This window comes from Lichenostomus cassidix, chromosome 9, assembly GCF_008360975.1.
Source record: "Lichenostomus cassidix isolate B80296 chromosome 9, HeHo_3.0, whole genome shotgun sequence".
Classification (NCBI taxonomy): domain Eukaryota; kingdom Metazoa; phylum Chordata; class Aves; order Passeriformes; family Meliphagidae; genus Lichenostomus; species Lichenostomus cassidix.
Genome location: NC_139490.1, coordinates 13631386 through 13656099, shown reverse-complemented (window position 1 = coordinate 13656099; position 24714 = coordinate 13631386). Strand labels below are relative to the sequence as shown.

Genomic DNA, 24714 nt, shown 5'->3' with positions numbered 1-24714 from the left:
TGAAAGGTAGCCCAAGGCATGTAATGCTCCTACAGTGTCTGATGGCAGCTGGAGAGCAGGGGATGAGCTGTGGCTCAGGCTCTGCCTGAGCTGCTGGAGGCTGGGCAGGCAATCCCACACCAAACCCAGCACGGCTCCAAGCCCTGTTGGGCAGTTTGTGATGGAGCTCTGCTCCAGGTCTCTTCACTAAGAAAGTTCGTAACTTTAACGATGACTTGAAATGTTTTATTTTCAATTTAACCATGTTATTCTGCGTGAAATTTTAAAATGCAGCATTTTTTCACTTGGCGAATCAAAACAACATCAATGAAATGTCAACCTGATACAGAGCTTACTTTGAGTTTTCTTGCTTATAAACATAAAAAGGGCCAACTTAAGCTACAAACCATTTCTTTGATGTGGTGTTTGATCTGATGAATGGTCTTAGTCTCTCATTAAAGCAACCTTTTCTGACAATAAAGGCTTTATTCTGATTTTTTTCGTATGATTACTACCAGACAATGACAAGAAGTAAGTGGGAGGAACTCACAAGAAAGGACCAACTTGTGCCATATATTCCACATGTATAACCTGCGGTGATACTGTAAAGGGGAAAGCCAAACACTTGCATGTGAAAGGGTGATCAGTGGCTAATTTACATTCATTTGAAAAACATTATTCTCTTTATACTATTTCTGGAAACAACATATACTTTATATGGTTAAAACCCCCAATATCTGTACTAGATTTTTGCATTGCCTGAATGACTGACATGGTGGTTCAGTTCTGTATATAATGAAACTTATATGGAGAACAATAGTGGGATAGTTAAAATGTTGTATTGGAGCAGTGAAGGATTTTCAATTCCTGGTAATATCCATTGGTACTATGCTTGAACAACACTGTTTTTCTGTTGGTATGCTGTGATCTATCAGCATAAGATCTAGGAGTGCCAGAATGCTTATAAGTGTCTAGAAGGTCTATTGACAATCAGTGACTTTTTTCAGCTTGCAAAATAACATTACAACTTGTAATGCCACTAGCTTTTCTGATGCCAAGGGCTTTTATAAATTCTACAGATTTTCTGGTCTACTGTGGTTAGAGATCATGAAGTTATTTGCTGCTATCTTCCAGAGCATGTGCAGTATTTAGGAAATGCTGTCACAAATCATACTTCAAATACGACTCTGTTCTCAATTCTTGAGGTGGTCTGTGGTCATTTCAGAGTACTTTCATTATAACTGTGTATTGTATTTGTTAGTAAAGCATCACAGAATAAAATCATAGAATGTGTTGTGTTGGAAAGGACCCTAAAAGTCATCCAGTTCCAAAGCCCTAAAGCACGTTAGTATCTTCTAACCTCTGCAGAAAAGATTACATGTAAAAGTTCAGTTAGCCAAGTCTAATAATTATAACACAGTTTTTATTGTGAAAATGTGGATTTAACTGTTTTAACATCATACAGAACATAAAAATATACAAATAATAGAATCACAGGGCTGTATTTCAAGTTTAGTAAGTCAGTTTGAGCTTCTGGTCCTTACTGAAGGTACTATGAAATATTTGGATGTCGGATCAATTATTTTATCTCTCTTAACATGAAACTTAATGAAGACAGGAGAACTTATTCCAATAGGGTAAGTGCTATTTTTGTTGAAGAAAAAGACTTCCTAAATTCACAAAATCATTGAATTGTCAGGTTTGGAAGGGACCTCTGGAGATCCCCCAGTCCAACCTCTCTGCCCAGACAGAGTTGCCTAGAGCAGGTTACACTGGATGCTGTCCAGTTGTGTTTGGAATGTCTCTGGAGAGGGAGTTCTATGACCTCCCTGGGCAGCCTGTAAATTCTGGAGTAAGGAATTAATTTCTACATGTTGTACCGATGATAGTGCTGTCATTATTGATGCTGGTCTGTTAGTTGTTATTTCTCTCTGCATAGGTTAATACGAAAGTTAATTACAGATTTCATTCCCGAGGTAATTTTTTGTTCTCATGAATCTAGATTTTTTTTTCTTGGCATATTTTACAACTCAATCCTGTAGGTGTTTTATACATAGGGAACTCTGAATCAGCTGGTGAGTCCTATGTGTTTTTGAAGATCAGTGAAATGGTTGGGAGACCTTGAAGGACATCAGTGTTTCCCCTGCAGGACACAGTGCTCCTGCTGCAGCTCTTTGTAGGCTTTTTGTTGGAAATCAGCCCTTGGAAACTCAGATGTTAAGAGTTGGGTCAGTCAGGTAATTTCAGAAGTTGTGAATGAAAAGTGAAGACAATTATCTTCATACAGACTTAATGGGAGGGGTTTAGGAAACCGTGGGAAGAGAAGCAATAAGTCAACAGTTTTGTTTTTTTCTCTCTCTAATGATTGTCTTTATCTTGTGAAGTTTAGGTAAATTTTACTTAAATGCCAAGTAAATCTCTAATAATTGTGGTATTATAAACTGAGAAGGACAAAGAACCTAATAAAACTGATAATGTGGGGTTTTTTTCCATAATGCTATTGCCTGGAGATGTTTTACCTTACCAGCTGAAGTACTTCAATGCCTTGATGGGAAACAAATGGAATAATTACAGTTTTGTAGCCTTTGCTATGTAGGGTTTGAGACTAAAATGCATAGAATCTGTATGGCTTGAATAGTGTAAGTTCTTGAATGTTAAAGAGCCCAGAGACTCTTATATTTTATTTTATCTTCCCAAAATCTTAATTGCCTTATTTGACTCTTTATGTATGCTGCCTGCTTTACAGCATTCAGCCACACCAACTACAGTCTGTTTTTATTATAATGCATGCTGTGTTACCCCAATTAAAATAAAACTTTGCATTTCAAATTGTCATTTTTTATTTCCTTCTTTGGCAATGAAAAATATCCTTGTCAGAAATGCAAAGCATTATCTTCACAATCTCATTAAATAAGCAAAGTAGGTCACTCAGCCATTCTTGTATCAAGCCAATGCAAAAAGTAAACAGTGAACCTATTTTACAGCTGTGAATCTCAATCCATGTTCCTACAAGGCATCACCTTATATCAGAACTGCCACTTTAGGGTTTTGAAAAAATCTGACATATTATAGCTGTAACATGTCAGGAAGCCATGGGATGAGCTGAGGAGAAGAGTTTGTTACTGGACTATGAAGGAATTCCAAGTGGGAACTGAGCTGGGGACACGTTTGTCAGTCATCATGGCAGATTAAAAAAAAAAAAAATCAAACGACAATGCAAAACATGTCTTGTAGGTGCTTCCTTTTTCATGAGCCCTAAAGATGACAGTACTATTTTTGCTCTTGGTCAGAGAGAAACATGCCCCCACCACCCCCCAAATAGTAATGCATTAATAACAAAAACAGTCATAAAAATAATAATTCTGATTCTCCAGAATTCTTGCATCTAGATGAGTCTTCCTGCCATGGACAAAAAAGAATGCTTAGCAATTAAGTAAAAGCTAATGTTATAGATGCATCCAATTTTCTTTTAATTGCAAGAATTTCGCAATGTAAAGCTGCTTTATCTTTGATGTTGCAGATTTCCATTACGATATCAACTTCTGAAAGATATGGATAGCAAAAGGTACCTAGAATAATGCCTAGTTAATTGTACAGACAATCCTGTCAATTATTATGCAAAATCTGGAGACAGTGGTAGGCCATAAACAAAAGATATTTTAAAAGTCAGTCAGTCTAATGCAAAAGTAAACTGTGGCTGTTTATGAGCTGAATCCATGCTGGTTTGTGAGATGATAACTGAGCTTTTTGTATTGAAAGTCTTCTACACAGATTTAGTTCCAGTACCAGCTGATAGTTTTATTGTCTGCATTTAGGATTTTGCCAATAGGCTGCCAATGTTTTGCATAAAATGCGGGGAACATGCTAGAAGTGTGGGTTTGTTTTGCTAAAGGGCTTTGGTCTTCCTGCTCAGCTAGAAGGTTTTGTTGAGGTTTCTATCACTTTGTGGTAATTTGAGTAAAAGCAGAGGAGAGTGTGAAGTGTTCCTGGTGTGCACCTGTTTGGGTGGGCACTGTACATTATCACTCCTTTAAAGCAGTGAGCACCATCAGCACACTGAGGGTTCCAAGGTGATGGATGGCACAGTTGGACACCAGGCTGAGGGCACTTTATATAATGTGGCTGCCAGAAATGAATGTTTTATCAGAACTTTTGAGCTGATAAAAATATATTGGACCTGAGAATTTTTTGCCCACCCTTCTGTCCATTCAGGAAGGTTGTTAACATTTTAATTTCATAGACAGTCATGAGATCTGAAGTTTGCTATCCATTGAGTGGATTCTCATGGACTGGAAGTCACAGTACTGGTCTTTCTTGGAGGTCATACCTGTGGAATTGGATGCATCCCTTCATCCATTCAATTTTCTTCTGCTTCCTCCAGTTAATCCTGTGGCAGCCCTACCTAAAGCAGTGAAACTGAGGTGAATTGTCTGTGTGCTTCCTTGTCCCCGCTGGGTCAGGGTTTGGTGCTTTAGCTCAGGGCAGATACCAGAATGAAGCTTCTCAACATTGCCTGGGGGAGCCCAAGGCAGAGTGCAGAGAGTACAGAGGTGTTGAACAGTGACAGTGAGGTGCTTTGGCTTCATGCAGCAATACACTTCAAAGAAAACGATAAAATAATTGGAGCTTCTTTGTTTACTTACTGCCTGAAGAAGTGTTTCTTCTGAATGTATGTGTCTTGAAATTAAGGCCACATATTTACTTTTAATGATCCTAGGTTTGAGGATTTGGGGCAATCAATACTTTTGCACATTTGATATGAGTTTAGCTGGTTAATTTGACTGTTGTCATGGTATATTCTTCCTTTGATGGAAAGATATGGGAGTAATTTCTGATCACAGATTATTTTGATAATGTGTCATTGGTATTTTTGTTAATATCTGTCTGTGGTTCAGTGAAGTGATAACCACTTTATTTGCTTGAAGTTGTATGACATTTTTAATGTTTCAGCTCAAAAAAAATTGTAAAATGGCAAATTAATCATACATACATCTGTAATCTTATTCACAGACATAGCCTGCAGCATTGCAATATGACCTTTTTAGAGCACAATTACTGACATGTTTTGCAGGAATAAATTTTTTCCCAGAATTCTGATCTTGTTCTAAGCAGACAGATACAATCTAGATGGGAAAGAGTGAGAAAAATCTGAATAAAGTTATATTATTCATCTGCTTATATTTAGGTTTTAGCTGGTGAAAGAAGGGGAAACACACACACACACACACACACACATGTAAAAAAACTTTGTCAGAGACATATTATACAACCAAAGATGTGTTCTTACAATTCCCCAAAGGATAGGGGAGATACAATTTATAAATCTGCCATGATCAAAGTTAGTGCTATTGATACAATGTAAGTGTCCCTGCTTGAGTATATTTATGGAGAGATCCTGAATATGAATTTTGTTTAACCTTTGAAAATAGCCTGACTTTATAGAATGTCTAAAGAAGTATCTATAGAGAATATATCAGTTTTTGCAGTCGTTGGGGGGGCATTGTCTATAGCTCTAAGCATGTTTTTGTTCCAAGGGATGTCTGTACTGTGTCATACACATACATCTTTATGGAGGGGACCTTAAACATTTTTCTCTATCCTAAGACATTTTCTACATAAAAGAAGAATAATTACTAGAGGTGACATCTTCACTTTTCTTTAAAAAGAACCAGAACACCATCAAAACCAAAGAAAACCACAAAAACAACTGTGCAAGTGGGTCAAGTGGGTTTGAATTACTTCCTCCTCCCAACTCCACAACTATCTAAAAATTGATTTTTCACCCTTCTATCTCCAAAATAAATTGCTAGAGAAGGATAAATTTTACCAGCCAGTTATAAAAACAGGTTATGTTTCATTCCAGTTTTCCAAACACAAATGCTTGAGATGCAGGCATTACTCATTATTTTTCTCCTAGTAATCCTACCTTGTGTATCATAATAGTTTTCAAAATAGCTGTTTGAAGAAGTATAAGGTTTTCATTGTTTCAATCAGTCTAATATGCCAGTAATTCAGAATACTTACAGAATGCAACTTTAAAACTCCACACAGACCACAGATGATCTCTTCATACTGTTACAGTTTCTCTTATTTAATAAATGTTTAACAAAACGTGATTCTGATTTGCCTTGTAGAAGTTTAGATAACTTGATTACAGAATACTTACTTTAATAAAAACCAAAATAAAACTCAGGGCTGCAAACTTGAGCTGTATATAGAAAATATCAACTGCTCAGTTATTCTCAATCTGGTTTATGTTAGATAAAATCTGGTGAGATAGGTAAAGATTTCTGCCCTCCCTAAAAATGACTGAAGGGGTGGTCCTCTTACAGAGGGATTGCAATTTTTAAAGGTAGTTTTAGTCATCTTCTTCCATCTGTGCTCTCATTGCTGTTAAAAATGTCTTCATCAATTTCTTAAATAATGAATGTGGTAGAGGCATAGATCATTTAAAGACTTCAGCACTCTGCCTGTGGATAATGCTGGGATACACAGGTATGCTGAGGCAGGATTTGGGGCATCAACTGGGCTGATTCAATGGCTGAAAGAGTTGTTCAAGAATGTACACTATGGATGTTGGATAATAATAAAACCAGTAGGATGTAATTTTTAGTCTCATTAAGAAAAGAGGAGAAAATTTAATTAGCTATTAAAGCAGCATATAGGAGGCAACATCCAGAAATCCAAGTCATATGCATAGCACATGTTTCAGGAGATGCAAATGACTTCAAGCAAAATTTGAAAATGGACCCTATGATGCAATATCTAAACAGATACTGCAGGGTCCCATTCCAGCAGCCCTAATAAATATTTTTACTGCTATTGTTTACCCTGTTTAATAACCCTGAGTCCCAGTTGGTTTCATCTGAAATTTAATTTATACTGTTTAGCCTCTACCAACAGAATATTTACACAGGGATACCTCTAGAGAGGTCTGTTTCCTGCCCATACCATCTTAGGACCTGAACTGTTTGTCTGGCCATGATTGTAATCAAACCTGTACAGATAAAAAAACCACTTTTCCCACACCAGTCTGCAGGCAGGCATTTGTTTTTCCCAACACATTGTCTTAAAAGTTCCATATGTCCTGAGAATACATGGTATTGTTTGCCTTGGTAAAGTGGCCTTCCTGTCCTGCTGATTTTGCTAAGCTTGTGCTGCTCATCCTTCCACAGATGACAGCTCAGTGCTAACTTCCCAACAGCCACATTCTCATTGCCCCAGGCTGCTTTGGAGCTGCTGGAATGATGCAAACAATCTTTAGGCACAATGCAAAACGCTGTGGTGTTCTGGTCCAACCCCCTGTGCTGCATTTCCTTAAGCTGCACTGGAAGTTCAGCTTTACCTTCAACTTTTGTGTTTGGCATTTCTGATGCTACGTGTTGACTGTGCTTCAATGTAGTTGTTCTGAGAATTATTTTCCCAATTTGATGTACTTCTTGACTTTCTGTGAGATATTTGAAGTGCTTTATGGTATTGGGATGGTCTGTGTTTATCATTTAGCAGGTCTGAACAAATGCACACTGGATTTTGGACACATGCCTGAGTTAGAATGGAAGTACCCATGCTGAGATCAAGAGCTGTGTGAAGGTTTATCAAATTGCTTGCCTGGTAATTTACTGCAGATGGGATTTCAGAACTAACAGTCTTGAATATAAATAGGTTATAATAAATTTGAGAAGTTTGTTTTCTGAAATGAAATTTCCCATTAAAAAAAAAGTAATTTCCATACTCTGTTGAACTAGGCAAGTTATTAGTGGCCAGATCTTTGTGAAGAAAGCACAAGGGACAGTCTCTTCAGATTTTGTTAATCCTTCCTTCTGAAGATTATTCATTTGCAGCTGCCTAATCTCATCTGTAAAATTTCATTTTAATTGGGGGTTAAGTAGTTCTTATGACAGTAATTATTCGGGGGACAACCTCTGACTTGATGCTCAGCCTGGTAAATGGACTTTTTTTTTTTCCCCCTTAAATGGAAGGGTTTTCAGAGTCTTTTGGTTTCTAAGAGGTGTAATTTGCCCTGTTTAGATTTCTGGTGCAGCTGAAAAAGGGAGTCATATCTTGTAGAAGAGTTTAATAAAAACAAAAATGTGTTCTGACATTTTAAGAATCAGGAAAAAAATGTTTCCTTATTTTTTTCCCCTTTGGGATCTAGCAGTATATAGTGTGCTTAACAACAAAATTTTGTGATTTGTCATGTAGCTTTTAGGTTTTTTTTTATTTAGCTATTCTAAGAAAATCAATTTAGCTGAGTAACAGTGATAGGATCTCCAGCTATTATCACCTAATCATTAATTTCTCCTGGCCTCTGTTTAATACAACTGCTGCAGAATGTTTAATAAATCATTAAAATAGCTTGGATTTAACTGAGGCATAAATTATTTAAAACCATAACTGCAACCTATTTCCCCATTCCCAACCCCCAAAACCCTTTTCTCTTATTAAAGTGTAAGTGAATTAAAGCACAATGAAATCATAAATATGAGAATCTACAGCTTTAAAAAAAAAAAAAATTAGGAAGAGAATTAATGCAGCTGACTGAATTCCTAAATCTCATCTGCTCATGATCCATGCCTGCAGATACCACACAGTTGTATTTCATGAAGCACTTAGTACCTCCACTGTTCACACTCTGATTGTCTGCTTTAGAATGAAGATATTGCTCTCTTCGGTTTTGCCGCTGCATTTTTATTATTTTTTTCCCTACCAAAGCACCAGAAAGACCATGGTCATGGGCAGATTTATTTGTCCCTTGGCTGGTGCTTTGCAGCTCTGACTCCAAGGCCAGGGCACTAGATGAGTTGTGGGTGCACAGCAGGCTCAGCACCCTGAGCCCCTTGCAGGAGGAGCAGTAATAGACAAGTGCCTTGCACCTCTTGGTCAGTTTAGTGAGAGCTGCTCAGAAATATAGCTTTATTTTGGGAAGGTGTTGCAGTTTTGTTGGTCTTTTTACTAAAGTGGGCATCTGGTTTGCTCTCTGAACATCATGGTGGCACAGCAACACTAATGGAGGAGGAGAGGAAACTTTCAGCTGGTATAAAATGAATTTGGGAACTCTCTTCTGCTTCTTGTTTTGGACTTGATAGATGCAGAGGCTGGAATGTTTGTTTACAAGAAACAAATAATTAAAGAAAATTAAGGCCCAGTTGAATAGTGCCATTAGGTTAAACAGATTCCTCTTCAAGGATTAAAGGTTAAGTTGAAAGATAATATAAGTAAGTAATTTGATCTCCAAGTAAAATGTTTAACTTCTTCTAGCTTGCTTTGTGTAATTTTCAAATATACGTCTGTAGTCACGGAGTGGCAAGTCAAAAAGCAGGTTTTCAATATAGCTCTTAGCTCCTTTTATGAATACATCATCTCTTTTTTTAGTGAAAGTCACTTTTTTAGTAGCTAAAAATCAATTATGGAGAACAACTGTATGTGAAGTTATATTGGTTAAGAATCAAGTAACTGCAATAAGTAAGAAGTGCATGAAGTCTTTCACCCTCTTATCTATTTTTTCTGTTTCAAAGTTGCTACAAACCACCTTAATTTCATCAAGTAGCCTGGAAAATGCCTCCACCAAAATCAATGTCAACTCTTTGAAATTTTGTTTGAAGGATTAATTATGAAGCTGTGTGACATGGCTGCATAACTCTTAAGTGACTGTCTCAATTTTAGGAGGCTTCTGTTATTGAATTGGAGAATTTGGCTTATGCACCTTAGCAGGTGACACTGGTTTCACCCTAAAAAGAGCTTGAACTACTGCAGAACAGAAAATGCAGTGCTTGCAGGGAAGGACATCTGGTATCAAATGCTATGGCAGAGAAAGCCATGCCCAAATGCTTATTGTTTTCCTTAACAGAGAAATTATCTGTTTATTTCCATAAATAGGCATATTTCTATCAAAGCAAATTACAGTGAAGCTCTGCTTTGTATCAGATGACGGTCAGCCTAGTGATGTATTAATTAAGTGCTCTGGAGGTGTTCAGTGGGAGAGCTGAACCAGGGCATGGAAGGAAAAAATCAAAGTATATGAAGGAGAATCCAGCTGTGCCAGAACCTTTGCCTGAAACAGCCAGCAAATCAAAGATGGATATTTGCAGTTGGCCAGTTTTAATTGTGACTACTGTGGAACTCAGACAAAATAGACACTGTGTTTAGGTCAGCAATTCCTCTTAACTGTCAGAGACAAAAGTGAAAAAAAGAAAAAGAGAATGCATCATCACTTGACAAAACCAAAGGCACTCATCCAGTGCAGTGTGCTATTGTAAACATGCTGAAATGCAAAAAGTTTTCCCAGAGCAGCCCAGCACTTTTGTGGAGGAGGAGGGGAAGAGAACATGGCTACAGCTTCCACCCCTGTGCTTCACACTTCAAGTACTGGGTAGAATGGAGGGAAGGGTAAACCACTACTGATATTTTTCTGCTTCCTTGCACGGAGGCTAGAAAAAGGCATTTGTAGGCATTTTTAGCCATTATTAATCCAAGCAATTGTAGCCTTCGTAATTTTCTCCCTTCAAAGTGTGGAAGACGTTGAAATAACAGCCTAAGGAGGTTTCAAAATTGGGTCTTGGCATTTAAAGCCTAGTCAGCTTGCATGGCATTGTGTAGTAATTGCTAGTTAATGTAATAGCAAAACCATTACGGTGACAAAATCTTAGAGCGTATTTCTCTTTTGATGTGTAAATTAAGACTGTCAGAAAGCGGTCCCAATATTAAATAGGCCCCCTCATCCATTCGAGTTTGAAAACACTTTGCTTAATCACTTGCAGCATATATATACCCTTTTGCTTGAGTCTTCCATATCCACTAAAGTTATCCTTCATGCATTCCAAGGAGAAAGCTTTATTCGGCCTGTGAAATGTTTGAGAGGTTATCTGCTGGACAAAGAAACAATGATTTTTAACTCCAATGCTGATTGCATTTTTTTGTAGCAAACTACACATAATTCAAGCTTCTCAAGCCCGAGTATTTTGGTACATTATTTCTTTTCAAATAGCCGTGCAAGGTTAAAGAAATTCAGAAAAGATAATATGTTTCCAGGGAATGGGGGAAAGATTTTGAAATAACCTACTAGCCTATTTGTAGAAATCACAGAAGCTTCAGTAAAATCAAACAGTAACCATCTTTTTTTCCCATTCTTTAAATCTTAATTGTTTTTTGTTACAGTATAGAAACAAAATATTGTTCTCTAACCTATTTTAGTGACCACATAAAAATAGTAAAACAAAATTTCCCCATATTGCTTTCTCAGTTTAGCTGAATTCTTCATAGGTGTATGTCTTCTACCAAAGAATTGTTTTTGTGAATTACCAGGAAAAGTCACTACAACATTTCTTCACAGAAGAGTGAAATATTAATGAATGTATTTCTGTTCCCCCTCATGTGCTTGGTTGAACATCTTTGTGCTTTTACCTCCTCCACTTCCTCTTTGTTCTTGGCGAATTTTTAAAGTGATGGTCATAGCGCAGTAGCAAGGTAAGGTGAGTATCTCACCTTTAGTTAGAGTGTAGTGAGGGGCTTGGAATGCCTGTGGCACTGTGACCCATTGCAGGGTCACTCAGCTTGCTCCTTGTCCTGTCAAACCTCTTGGCTGGTTTTTTCCTCTTCTAGCCAAATAGAAGCTGCAAACTAACTCTGGAGAGGTTTCCATGGGCTTATGTAGTCTCCAAAACTGTTTTTTGTGAAGCGATAGTTTGATGGGATTCACATGTGCTGAAATAATGGATTACTTCCAGGGAAGAGAGTGAAAAACCCAACAAAATCACGTCACAGCATACATTTACCAAAGCCAGCAAGCTTGAGTGTTAATAGTTGAATTCCATGGAGGAAATCAGCCTCCATGGAGGAATTAAGTAGCTGATATGTGATGTTAGGTCAAACAATGACTTCAGCTGGGATTAGCAAAGACAGGAATTGCTGCTCATCCTCGTCCCACAGCACATCTCTGCTTTGCACCTCGGCTGAAGGCTGGGTTATGTGAGACCTGAGACTCTGTGGCACTGACTCAGGAATCCATCTCATTCCTGGTGTGATGAATGGCTTGCCTGGCAGATATTGGACCAAAGGGCCTTAGTGTGACACAGCAGAGCTGCTCTGAGGGCTGTGTGCTGTCTCACAGTATGCGATCTTCCTTCATCTCCAAGTCTGACATGAAAATCTTTTTCCCATAATGGTTTCACTGCAGTGGGATGAACTGTTGTTTCTCTGCCCTGTGTTAAGGATGAATAAGTAGCTTGTCCTTATTGTGTTGCTTAATGTTGAGGAATATTTCTAGTGACTCCTTGATCAACGTATTCAAAATAATCCCTGAGAGGTAATTAAAATAAAAAAAGGGCTCCTTTGAAGTTGCTGACAGAAAAAGGAGTTCTTCCTCAGAGGCTGATTTCTGTCCAGCAGAGGAACTTAAAATTTGTATAATAATTATTATGTGAATATAATGGTATTTAGACAGCCATTTCTCCTCCTACTTGCAAATGGACTTTGAACCCTGTAAAAAGACCTTTCAATAAATTACTATGATTTCAAAGGATTTAGGAAATATCCAAGGGGCAGTGCTACTGTTTGCTACAGACTGTGATAACTGCACCATAAATGTGTGAAGTCTTTCAACAACTGCCTCACTGACCTGTGATCAATCTGCTTTACTGACTGTGGCTTCATTATTCCCACAGGTGTACTTTATATCCCAGCTCCACACAGTCTCACCAATACTTGTTCAATTCCTTGTTCTGAGTACAAACCCCATGTTCCTGTTCCAAGGCCAGTGGGATAACAGCATCCCTCTGACCATGAGCCTGCTTGGCCCCAATAATGGAACTGACTCAGAGCTTTCTGCAAAGCCTGCCAGTGTCTCTGCAGAGAACCACTTCCAAAAAAAACAGAGAAGGAAAAAAAAGCCCCAAATCTCAGACCCTCCCATCTTAGTAACCAAGAGTTAGCAGGAAGAGGGAGATGAGAGAGATGGAACACATTTGATGATGTGTGTCAAAAAGTTTCAGAGCTGGGGAATGGAAGTGGCACAAACGAGTTTCTTCATTCCTGTGTTCTTGTAGGTTTTATTTCACATCAGTTAAAGACACAGGATGGCAAGGTTTGAATTTCTTACAGTGCTGGGCTTTGTGGGCCAAGCACTGTTCCTCTCCTGCTGTGACTTTGGGTGTTTTCTGAAGTGTGGGAGATGAGGATATTTAGAAAGGTGTGTGGGTGTTTGGTGAGTGTTAACTGGAGTTTCAGTTCTTGAAAGTGTTTTGTAATCTTGGGGAGCAGGGTTTAGCTTATGTTTGTTGTGTATTTCCCTATGTATTTGTGACAAAAAATATGAATTTTTTCCATGGGTGAAACCTACCTATTTGAGGAGGACTGAAACCCAAGAGGACTGTATCATAATCTTGAATATTTTTTGTGTGTTCTGACAAACGTTGTAACAATTTGGTTTCCATGTGGCCTATAGAGATTTTTGTGCCATGCTGCTGGGTTTTTCTATCAAAATGTCTCCAGCACTGGACTGCTGAATATATTGGTCTAACAAGCTATTGTGAGAAGATAAAGTTTGGCTGAAGTTTAAAAATACAATAACAAAAATATTATGATTTGACTTAATATTTTGCCTTTCCCCTACAGCCAACAGTTACTGGGGTTTGTTGTGCTCATAATACCCCAAGACACTACACCTCTGTGTGATTTTAAGCACCTTCTCCTGCCACTTTTCTGGCAGCTGCTCTTGTGCTTTCAGTCCTGTTTATCCCTTGCACAGTAAATCACATGTGAGCTCACTGTGGCTGCCTTGAATCAGTGCTGTAATCCAGATAATTACATCCTGACAGACCTAACCCTGTCCCTGGGAATAGCACACTCTCTTGCTGGCTCAGACCTGAGAAAGTGGAGATGAGCTGTCCTTAACCACCATCCAGCTGTTAGGATATGGGGGATAGAGGATGGTGGCTGAGTAACTTCTGTTTATAACAGCACACAGAAATAAATGCACTTGGATTACAGATGTGCAGTTTAGGAAGAAGGCTTGAGGGAAGGTGATCTAATTGTAATGGGATAATTTAAAAGTGCTAATGCTTTGTAAAACAAAGAATCACAGTTGTATTCAGCGATGAAGAAAAAAGATACAATTAAAATATTTAGAAATTTATAACTGGCAAAATTATTTTACTGTTATTTGCAATGGTTCCCCATTCCTTCAGTTTTAGAAAGACAGACTCAGTTTGTTACTCACAAAGGAAGAAGAAAAGAAAAAGGAACCAAGAATATATAATTGTGCTTATTATAAGAAATAGTCAGAAAGTGATTAGTGTGGGAGGAATTAATTATTAAATCTACCCACGCTCTCTGTTTTTTTTTAATTTTTGCTATTCAATTATGCATCAGTAAATGTTATCATGCAATCACTGGCAAGGTGGTAATTAGTATTTATGAATTGCTGCTTTTTAAGTCTGACCTTTTGATAAATTCCACTTGTGGAGGTGGATTTAGGTATAGAATGATCTTGAGGAACTGTGTATTTTCTTGTTTTGTTTTTCCTCCGTTCTGTTTTTTGATACACCATTGCAGTAGCAGTGACTTACAATCCCCTTTTATTTTTGCTAATAAGAATAGATGCTTTAATGCACAGAAAGATACCCTGGTAAAACACCAAATTAAAAGAAAACCATTCTTAAAGTAAGGAAATGCATGTAAATGAGTGATCAGTGAAAAGTGCTGTGAAAGGTAGTAAACAGATGCCTTTCAAAAACCAAGCTTCTTATCTGGGTGCCTAAATGGGATTTAGAGGCCTGTGTTTAACCAGACACTTAGAAAGATTTTATGTTTTAATTATTTAGGAGCCCTTGAACAGAGCAGAGGTCAGTGGTGCTTTCTTTACTAGTTAGTTATATACATCAGGGTGACCTCATTCTGAAAATAACCATTTTTACCCCTTCTGAAACAGAAACCCAGTGTTCCTAATCCCCACGCACTGATTTTGCAATGTCCAGAGGCTATTAAAGGGGACTGTGGGAGTAAGTGGGATCACAGCTAATCAGACTGGCTGAGGGGATTGTGGTCAGCCCTGCTCAACCACTTGGCCAAATGAAGGCTCCAGCCATGCAAGAAAAGCACATTATTGCTTTGATTCCCAGTCTGTTCTACCCACATGTTTTGTGCTTCTGCTAGAAGGAGTCTTTCTGGGGGTGCAACTCTGCAGAATCTATTTAAATATTTTTTAGCTAGAAATAAAAAAAAAAAATCCCAAAACCAAAACAGTGAATGGAAAATACTGTTTGGTTTAACCAAAAAAATGAAAAGAGGACTCTTGTTTAATTTATGCATATACAAAATTATGGTTTTGTGTGCATCTTAGATTTGTGTGATGTGTTTGGTTGTAATATTATGCTGAGGATTCATTGCTAGCTGGAGTGCTCCACGGAGCCAGGATTTCAGGCCACTTGTTCTCTTGAGGAAACAAGCTTGTCTGGATAAGAATTACAGAATCTTAAAGTTGAATTACCATGACTCATGTCTTTTACACTTTGAATTATATTGTTTGCTTATGGGATGGAGGACTACTTTCTCCATCTTTCTAGTAGGTTGATTTAATGCTTGCTAAGGCACTAATTTTCTTTTTTTTTGTTGTTTTTTCTTTGCAAATATAAGAACAGTTGATATCAGAAGATGTGAGTTGATCAAAATGGGTTAAGTCTCTTGGGTCACACAGTTGGCTGTGCTGCTCTTTCAGGCTGCACAGTCTCCCTGTGTCCTGGGAGCAGCAGCAGAAAGCCTCCTTATGCCAGGCATGCTCAAAGAGCAGCCCTAAGTGGAATAAACAAGCCATGGCTGGGGGTTTTTCTTTGTAGCTTTGTGGGGGTTTTGTAAGCTTTTATGACTGATTTCAGTAGGATATATACATATATATATATCCATACAGTCTTGAACCATCTGATGGGAAAATATGCCTTTGTTTCCCATTTTCCCCACATTTGCACAGTGTAAGGTAACTTTGCAGGATTGACGTGGCAAGTATTAAATATTCCATTATGTTCTCGATGTGAAATTAAACTCGAGGATGAATTATTTTTATAATACTATTTTTCTGTGTTCTGAAAGTGGTTTTGAAATGTATTGAGTCATAAAGGTGCTCCAGCTGGACAATAATTCTGCTATTGAAAATGGATATGGAGAAGACAATAGACTGAATTTCTTTGCCTTCTTGGTTCCACTTTTTCAGCCATCTCTTCCTTTAAAAACGTAGAATCCTGATAAGAATGTGATATAATATTATGTGCTGATGAGATTTAAGTACACATAATTTCAGTTCTTTGAACACCAACATAAATAAAGACTCTAATTTTACTTAGGTAAATAAAATCATGACTAAAAGTGGAAATTTTAAGGCTTCAAGGAAAGAATTGGGTTCATGTTTTTTTTTCTTAGTTTTTGAGTTCTAGTTATGTTGCATTAATGAATAGTAGTTGTTCAGCAAAGTAAACACAGAAATTCATTAAAGTTGCAGGAAAATAGCAACATCTTAGTTAACTTTCTTTGAAAAATGATTCCTTCTGACTAAAGGCAAGTTCATCTTTGGGATTTTAATATTTTGCCACCTGAAAGTCTGTGGTGTTTTTATATTTTATATAGTATCTAAAGATATTGCTCAGTTGAATGATACTTTGGTGTTCTTGAGATTTTTGTGGCCAGTTTAATTTTTTGATCATTAACTGGAAAACAATTATAATCTTCCTTTTTTTTTTTTTTTTTTTTTTAAATTTGCCTTCAGGATAGTCTGCATTCTTTCTTAAACTTTCAGATGAATTTGAATATAAAACTACTCTGAGAAAAGTTCTATTAAAAACAAAGCCCTGTGTGCACATGCAGAATCAAAGATACTTTTTTTTTAAGTTTTGGGAGGTTTTTTTGCCATTTAAGTAGCAGAAAATATTTGTTTAATTTCGGTTTGGTCCCTAATGTAATTGATCAGCTTAGCTGGGAACTGAACTGAGATGCTTAATGAGCAGACAATTTAGGTACAGTATATTCTTACAACTGGAAAAGAATTAAATAATGCCAAGGAGTTGTGGGAAGAGATGTAGAAGTGTCCTTTATTAATTATTTATTGAGAGTTGATGTTCTTTCACATGCAATGAAAATGGATTCATGCTAACCATCTACATTTTGATCTTCAGAACTTTAGCAATAGTATTAAGTCACTTAATACTATATTTAATTAGTGGAATGATGTGGCATTATAATACATTATACATTAAATATACATTAAAAGCAATTTTTTTCTTTGTTAGGAGAAAAGTGTGTTCAAGCAGGATGCTCCACTGCCATCTTGATTTCTACACTCTCTATTTAAAATCCTAGAATGGAGTTTGTGCTTCTAGAGCCTTTGAGTCTCTTGCCTAGCATTTTCTTTGTTTGCCTTTGGCCAGCCACCCTTGAGTGATCTGCAGGAGTTGAGCTATAAACAATGGAGCAGAGGTGCCTCTTGGCATTCTGCAAGGCAAATGCTTTTGCATGAACTGCTCCCTGAAGTTCATATTTAGTGCTTGACTAAAACTGCCTCCTTTTGCCTTCAGCCCCACTATCTTTCACACAAATTAGGCTCACTGACTAATGTTGATTATGTAATAATTAGTGTCATTCCGTTGTTGGCAATTTTCCCCTGAAACACTAAAACAAGATATGAAAGTTTTTACTCTTGAATTATTTTCACTTTCCAGATGTTGTGCAAGAGTTCTGCTACTCTGTGATGCTCCAGAAAGCTGAAAATCTGAGATTTGCTCATGGTGATTCACATGACCTGTAGTCAGTATCTATCAACAAAGACCTGCCAGTTGCCACTTCGTCTGGAGGAAACCAAGAGCAGTCAAAAGGAAATGGTTCTCAGAGGTAAGAGAGCTTACTTTTTAAAAATTTATTCCCTCTAGAGTGATGAATTCTGACCATTTGAAGGTGTGCAGTTGTGTTGATGTATTTGTTGCAGGAAAGCAGCAAAATAAAAAAAAAAAAGGGGGTGGGGAAATGGAAGTAGCTCTGTAGCCTTGGGTTTTAAATATTTCCTCTAAGGTTTATTTAAATTTTCAAATTGAGATTTTGCTGCAGCTAGAGTATTTGTTTCTTGTTACTAGGGAATTTGCATGGGGCTCTTCCTCTTACATTCAGAAAATGGAAAAATAATACCTGAAAACTTAAAGTCTTCTGATGTGCCTTCTGATCTGCTCCAGAAGGCCAATTACCAAATTAATGTTCATTTCTGGGTTGTACCCTGTCTGGTTTATAAAGTTAGCCACTTCCAAATCCTGGTATGATGCAGTGGGGAGGTCAGCAGAACATGACATTTTGAACACCTGCCTGTTGGGAAGCAGAGACTGGAAATGAACTCAGAGCATTGAGTTCAGAGTTCAGAGTCCTGGACATCAGCCTGACTGCAAGAGCTTCCACAGGGAACCCTGAGCACAGGCTTTGTTGTGGACACTTTGGGGATGACTTTTATTGCTATTGCTCTGCAAAGTCCTTGCTACAGCCATTTGTATGAAGCTGCAGCCTGGGGTGATTAGTCTTCTGTCGATGGGCAGGAGGGAGATGGCTGTGGTGTATGGCTGCAGTGAAAAGGCTGTGTGTTTGGAGGAAATTTCATGGATTGGATTTGACCTCTGCAGCAAATGAGCTGTGGAAATCCTTGGAACTCTCACCCAGAAAAACAGAAAGCATGCATTTCCTTCATCAAATGGCCTTCAAGGGCTTAGCTTATTTTTCTGTTGCTAGAAGGGTAAAAGCCTTTCTATAGCTATACTTCTCGATCTTGTCTTTTGTTGTTTCTGAATAGTTTTAGCTGAGGCAAGACACACTTGTCATGTTTGGCTTTGTAATTTTCTTCCTGAGTGTGATTATAGTGAAAAATATTAGACAAAGGAGTAGGAGGGGAGAGAAAAGCTTTGAAATTGTGCATGTGGGCTGTAGCTAGAACCCCCTAGGTGAGTTAATTAGTGTGATGGGAGCCTGGCTGCCCAGGCTATTAGTACATAGCACTGTGGTATTGGTGCTTTGAAAATGCTCTTGAAATGAAGACTGCTCAAGAGCTGCAAGGTGATATCTTGTGTTATTGTCTATACATTTTCTTCATTTTCATACTTCCAGGAGACAGCTAGCAATGTTATATGAGTTTGTGCTGCTGCTCTGATATAGCTTTTTTAAACATACTTATGTTAAAAGCTACAAGCAGAAGCCTAAAAAGTTAGGAAGTCGAAGGAAAGAAAGGATTACATTTGTTTCAATCAGGGTTGAAAGATGAATGCTATTATTAGGGGCTTTTGTAAAAAACCCTTGCTGCAATTCACACTTTCACTCTTAGAAATCTCAGTCAATTTTTAGAAGCTGGAGTCTTTTCTGGTCAACTTGTGGTACACTTTGAGACTGATCAGTAACCAACCATTCCTCTAAATCTCAATGGTGCAGCAGACACAGGGCAAAAGGCTCTGTCTGACAGCTTCTGCCTCAGAGGCCTCTAATGGCTGGAGATGTGTGTTTTGCCTCTCTGTTGTAGGACACCTTCTCCTGCAGTAAAGCAGCTAAAATAGCACATAATTGACTTGGTAACAGCAGATTGGCTTGTACCCCATCAGCAAAAGCCACACATGGCTGTGATGCTGAAAGGTTTTTCCCTTCCTAAGTGAGCAGTATAAAGTGGAGAGTAACATAAAATAAGTGCATAGCTTGTCCCCAGGTGTCAGATGCCAAAGTCACTGAAACCTGCAATTTAGGTGATCTGGCAAAGGTTTCAAATTCTGGGAAGTCTTTTGGGAGCTTTCTGCAATATCAGCTTTTGCCAAAGTCTTTGTAATAGTTGCACAAAGAACAGACTAATTATTGGGTTTTCTTTCTCAGGTTATCTATAGGGTGCTTTATCACTTGCTTTATATGGTGGGGTTCTTCATTTACCTAGATGAAATCTACTATTAGATTCAGCTATTTGTCTGAATCTCATTTATTTCCTGCTATTAGACCAGGAAAATAGGTTCTTATAATTTATTAATAAAGAGTTGATACCTTCATCCATAATTCTGTCCTCTCTAAGTCTTCTGTGTATGGGTTTGTAATGTAATGTTGAATCAATGTGCAGAGTTTCTATAATACAAATTCAGCTAAATCTGTCCTTTTGTGCTCAGTATGTTGGAAGAAATATACTCATTTATAACCAATACCAAGATCTATGTCAATGGAAAACAAAGAGACCTTGCTTTGGGCAGAGTTATAAGATGGGTATGTTGTGGAAAATAATGAAAAGGAAGAGGGGAGAGAATAATTTATAAAAAAAAAGGAGAGTATTGTGAGCTCTAAGAAATTTTGACAAAGCAAAAATTTTACCCAGTGTTCTTTAGCTAAATTCTGATACATACTTGAGGTATTTGCATAGAAACAGAAAGCATTATCAGTTAATATCCAGGCAGTCAGATACTTAAGCATTTTGTCCCTTTGCAGGAATTTAAAATGCTAATGAATGATTAGGCTTCACTAACAAGCTGCCTAATTTCACTTGCAATGTTTTAACAAAAGTGTTTTCCATCTGGGAGAGCTGAGACACAAACAACTCAATTTTTGGCAACAGATTTTTTAATTTATTGTTCTTTCTGAGGTTGCATTATGATGGAGGCCTATAAAGGGAAGTATTTGCTTTTTCTGGTCCCTGTCAGAAAAATACACATGGGTAATCTTGTTAGGAGAGGAAAAATTTATCCAGAAGACTTATGTCAACATATTCTCTGCAGCTTTTTCTTTAAAAGCACAGATTGAGTGTCATATTTTTCAAAGCAAAGAACCAAACATTTATTTAGGATGGGATATTCAAATCTTTGAGGCTTATTTCTAGAGTAGCAATTAGGGAATTCTGGGACCATGTTGCACAACTCCAATAAATGCATTGTTATGTCATGTAGCAAAATCTAAAGGGAAAGACATTATGGATTTTGTATCAAAAATAATTTCTAACTAACTAAAAATGTATTTATAATATATTTTTGTAGTTTCTTAGGGCACTTTGTTCTGATAGTGCAATAAAATAAACTTTTGAGTTATGGCATGCATAAGAACCACTCAAAGAAGGTATTTTCTTGGCATCCAGAGTGGATATTATTTAAAGACAATGCTGTGTGATATTGGCTGGCACTTTCAGCATGTCCTTAAAAGCTCAATTTATTCCTTCTTCACTCATTTCCCCTCAGTTCCAAATAACTTGTTTCACCTAATTTCCCTTAGAGTTCTAAACCTTGCCCTTTCAAAGTGAGGTGTAATGGAGATGTGAACAAATAATTGCTCTTAGGTGTGGTGCAAATGCACAGTATTTACCTTAAGGTTTTTTCTTGTTTCAGTTGAAGAACTTGATGTAGAATGAAAATGTATAAGGCAGGCATCCTAGGTACTGGAGAGAAACATGAATATTTTTGCTACCAGTATCTCTGTTAGCTAGTCAGGGAGAAAGGGGATACCTATTGTGATATTTTCATACCATTTGCATAAACAAGATTCTCTGCCTTGTGTACTTGCTCTAATAATGTACTTAATGTGTGCTGTCTAGCCAGCAAGGGATCACAATGTGGATGCAACCATTTACATGGGAAATTCCTTTCATCCTGACTGTGGCTGTGCATGCATTTAGAGCTGTGGATGTCCTTGGAGCAGTCAGTTTATTCAGCACTTTGCAGCATCAACCCCTCAGTCTTGAAAACACACTGAAAGCAGCAGCAGCAGAACTCATTCTTTGTATGAATGTGCTTAATAAGAACAAATGGTGCCAGCTCCAATGGCAAAATGTTCAGGAGAGAAAAGTGTTTCCACGTCATGTTGTGTTATTGAAGTGAATATCACTTGTAAGACTAAAGGAAGGGGATTTTATCCCAATGGGATTGTTAATATAGATATATTACAGATTTAGTTTTCATTGTTTGTTGTAGAATTGTTACACTTTTTTGCTGCTTACATTGGCAGGTCTTCCAAGTTTTCCTAAGTAAAAGTTTCAAATTATGATATTAGAGGCCAGTAGGTCTGCTGCTGGTGCAGGGAGCTGTAAGATGAAAATATTCATGGTCAATTAATTCCTATTGACTTAAGAATACCTAAGATCAGACAACAAATTCTTTCTTTCTCACTGTTTTTTCAAAGCCTTATTGAACTGCAGTAATGACACACTCTCACACTCCCCCCCTTTTATTTCTCTGCTTTGAGATCATAAAAGGAAATGGAGAAGTAAAAAGGAGGTGGTGGGAAGAAAAAAGGTTCTTCTCTCTGGCAGTAAGTGAGCTGCAGTAACTTTGGTCTTGCAGCCTTGCTCTGCACTGCAGGGCAGTGAGTGACTGAGCTCTGACTCACGTGGCTCTGTGAGGTTTATATGTTCATTTTCTGCTCTCCCTTGCCAGAGAGGGAAATCTTAGAGTGTGCAAGTCACTTGCCAGACTAATTGAACCTCATCAAAGTTAATGCAAGGATAAAGATTAGTAACCATAAACTGTAATAAAATTATTTTGTGGATATTTAATGAAGGAGTAGGTCTTGGGTTTGTTATTTTTATTTTATACAACTGTATTAGATTCCCTGTTATGTTTTTCACCCAGTTTAAGGATTGGTTTATTTTGGTAATGTAACAAATTAACTCAAATTAAGAAATTGTGAAATGAAAAAGCTCAACATTAGAACATAAAGAAAATACTATTCCTTTAAAGATTCTACATGCTGGATGTACGTTAATGCTGTTTTCATTAGAAGTTTCCATTGAGTCCCATCTGTTTGAATATACAGCAATGATGAATTATTAATGTGCAATGCTGTAAGAGAATAGTCATTTACTGACAGAAAACAGCATTTGGTTTGATACAGGAAATTAAATCACTTTATGCTTGTGAGGCTTGTTAATTATATCTGAAGTAAAGGATTTTAATTGATCTCAGTACTTGCTGTGCAAAATAATTTTCTTCACTTGAATGTGAAAGAATGCATAACCATTTTTATTCTGTTTTTATCTTGAATATTGGTTTAAGCTGTTGAAAAAAAACCCTAAACAGTAGTTTTCAACAGCTAATAGTAATTTGGTACAAACACAATTTACCATCTACTCAACTTTTCAGTAAATGGAAAAAGAATAAACAAACAACACAATCCTTATCTTTAATGTATTGGCTTGTGTGAGAAGATGGCTGTTCATGAATCTCTAGGTAGCCTTCATAAAACACCTCATTGTAGTCTCTGTTAGGGTTTGGGGGATTTGGTTTCTCAGCCCAGCAGGAGCATCCTGAGCAGCAGTGTCCAAACCCTTCTCAGTGCTGCCCAGGGATGCTGCTGCAGCCATGGGTGTGCTCCTGGCAGCAGAGGCTGGAGAGGACAGTCTGTCTCTTGTGCAGGGACAGTCCTTGGGCTCCTGATGGCCTCTGCTGACAGGGCAGCAGCAGGGCTCGTGTTTGCACAGGTAAAACCAATTTTCTGATAGCTCTGCAGTGAGAGCCCTCAGGAAATTTGTGACTGCTGCTGGAGAAAAAGACAGACTGCTATGTTTGGGGGCAGCAGAACAAGTCCTGGCTTACCTTCCAGTGATTTAATCTTTTTATAGAAATAAATAACTTAAAAATAATATAAAAAATGTTATATATTGCAGCTCTATTTGCTTAGAAGACCAGGCAAGTTTTAAGAGTTTGTTCACTTGTCTCGACACATAAAGTAGAGAAAAGTATCAAAGGATTAGGAAATCCTGAAATTATGAAATCCATGTGGAGCAGGAGGCCTTGAGGCAGAGAAATAGACAGTACCAACATATTGGGGTACCAAAGTCAGGTGATGTTCTCTCCCAGCTCTTGATGACTTCCCACCTCAGCTCCCACTGTGATGCTTCTGGTCCAAAAGCAATTTCTGCACATTTTTTTATGTTGTGTTTCCTCTTGTTTCGATCTCGGGGTGGGTCTAAAGACTTCAGAGATTTCAGTTCTGTTATGTCAACAGACATTTTACTGAAAGGAAGAGATTATGACACGGAAATAGTGACTAGGTCACTAAATATAGTAATAACCCACACTGTCAACCTATTTTGTTTCATTTTGCTTGGTAAGGTGGCTGATCCTGGTGGGAGGAGCAATTGGTCACACGATCAACACCATGAGTTGTATTTTATATTTTTGGCTAGCTGACAAACCTGCTAATCTGGAAAATTGGTACCAAAACCTATAATAATTGCTTATGATGCCACTTTCTTTAGTATTTAAATCCCTTCCAGATAGTTATTCTATCAAGTATTACAAACTGCCCCAAATCTTTCAATGTTTTGACACCCATATCCTCTGCATCCTTGGTACATGTACAGCTTTCAGATTATGCTTGTGATTTGTCATATATTAATTTCACAATATGCCCCAGAAAAGAAGTTGTTTTTATTAAACCCCTGTAATGAAATGCTTTCCAGAGTTTCGTTTTGAAATGATAGCATTATGGTAAGTAAGTCAAGAGCTGTAACATCAACTTTTAAAGCAATAGATTTAAAATAACAACAACAACAACAAAATCTACTAATTATTTCTGTTGCAATAAAGTTAAGTTTATCAAAGCTATGAAGAAATCCTACAAACCTCTTGTTTTTGCAACTAAAGGAACATCACTAGAGAAAATTTGTTTATTATAATTATAAAACCAGATCCCATGAGTAGCAGATGTTTTGAGAAAGCTGAAAAATTAAGTTAAGTTTTAATGAGAGCTATTGTTCTGGTTAAATAATGCATACCTCCAGCT

At 37.5% G+C, this 24714-nt stretch overlaps 1 long non-coding RNA gene across 1 annotated transcript in view; it reads left to right on the top strand.

Annotated features, from left to right (window-relative positions):
* Nucleotides 1-24714, top strand: part of LOC146433314 (uncharacterized) — a 102087-nt gene that overhangs the window by 36095 nt on the left and 41278 nt on the right. Inside the window, exon 3 of the long non-coding RNA XR_014853934.1 lies at nt 17676-17844. This is a non-coding gene — a long non-coding RNA (uncharacterized LOC146433314). The remainder of the gene's footprint in view (nt 1-17675; nt 17845-24714) is intronic.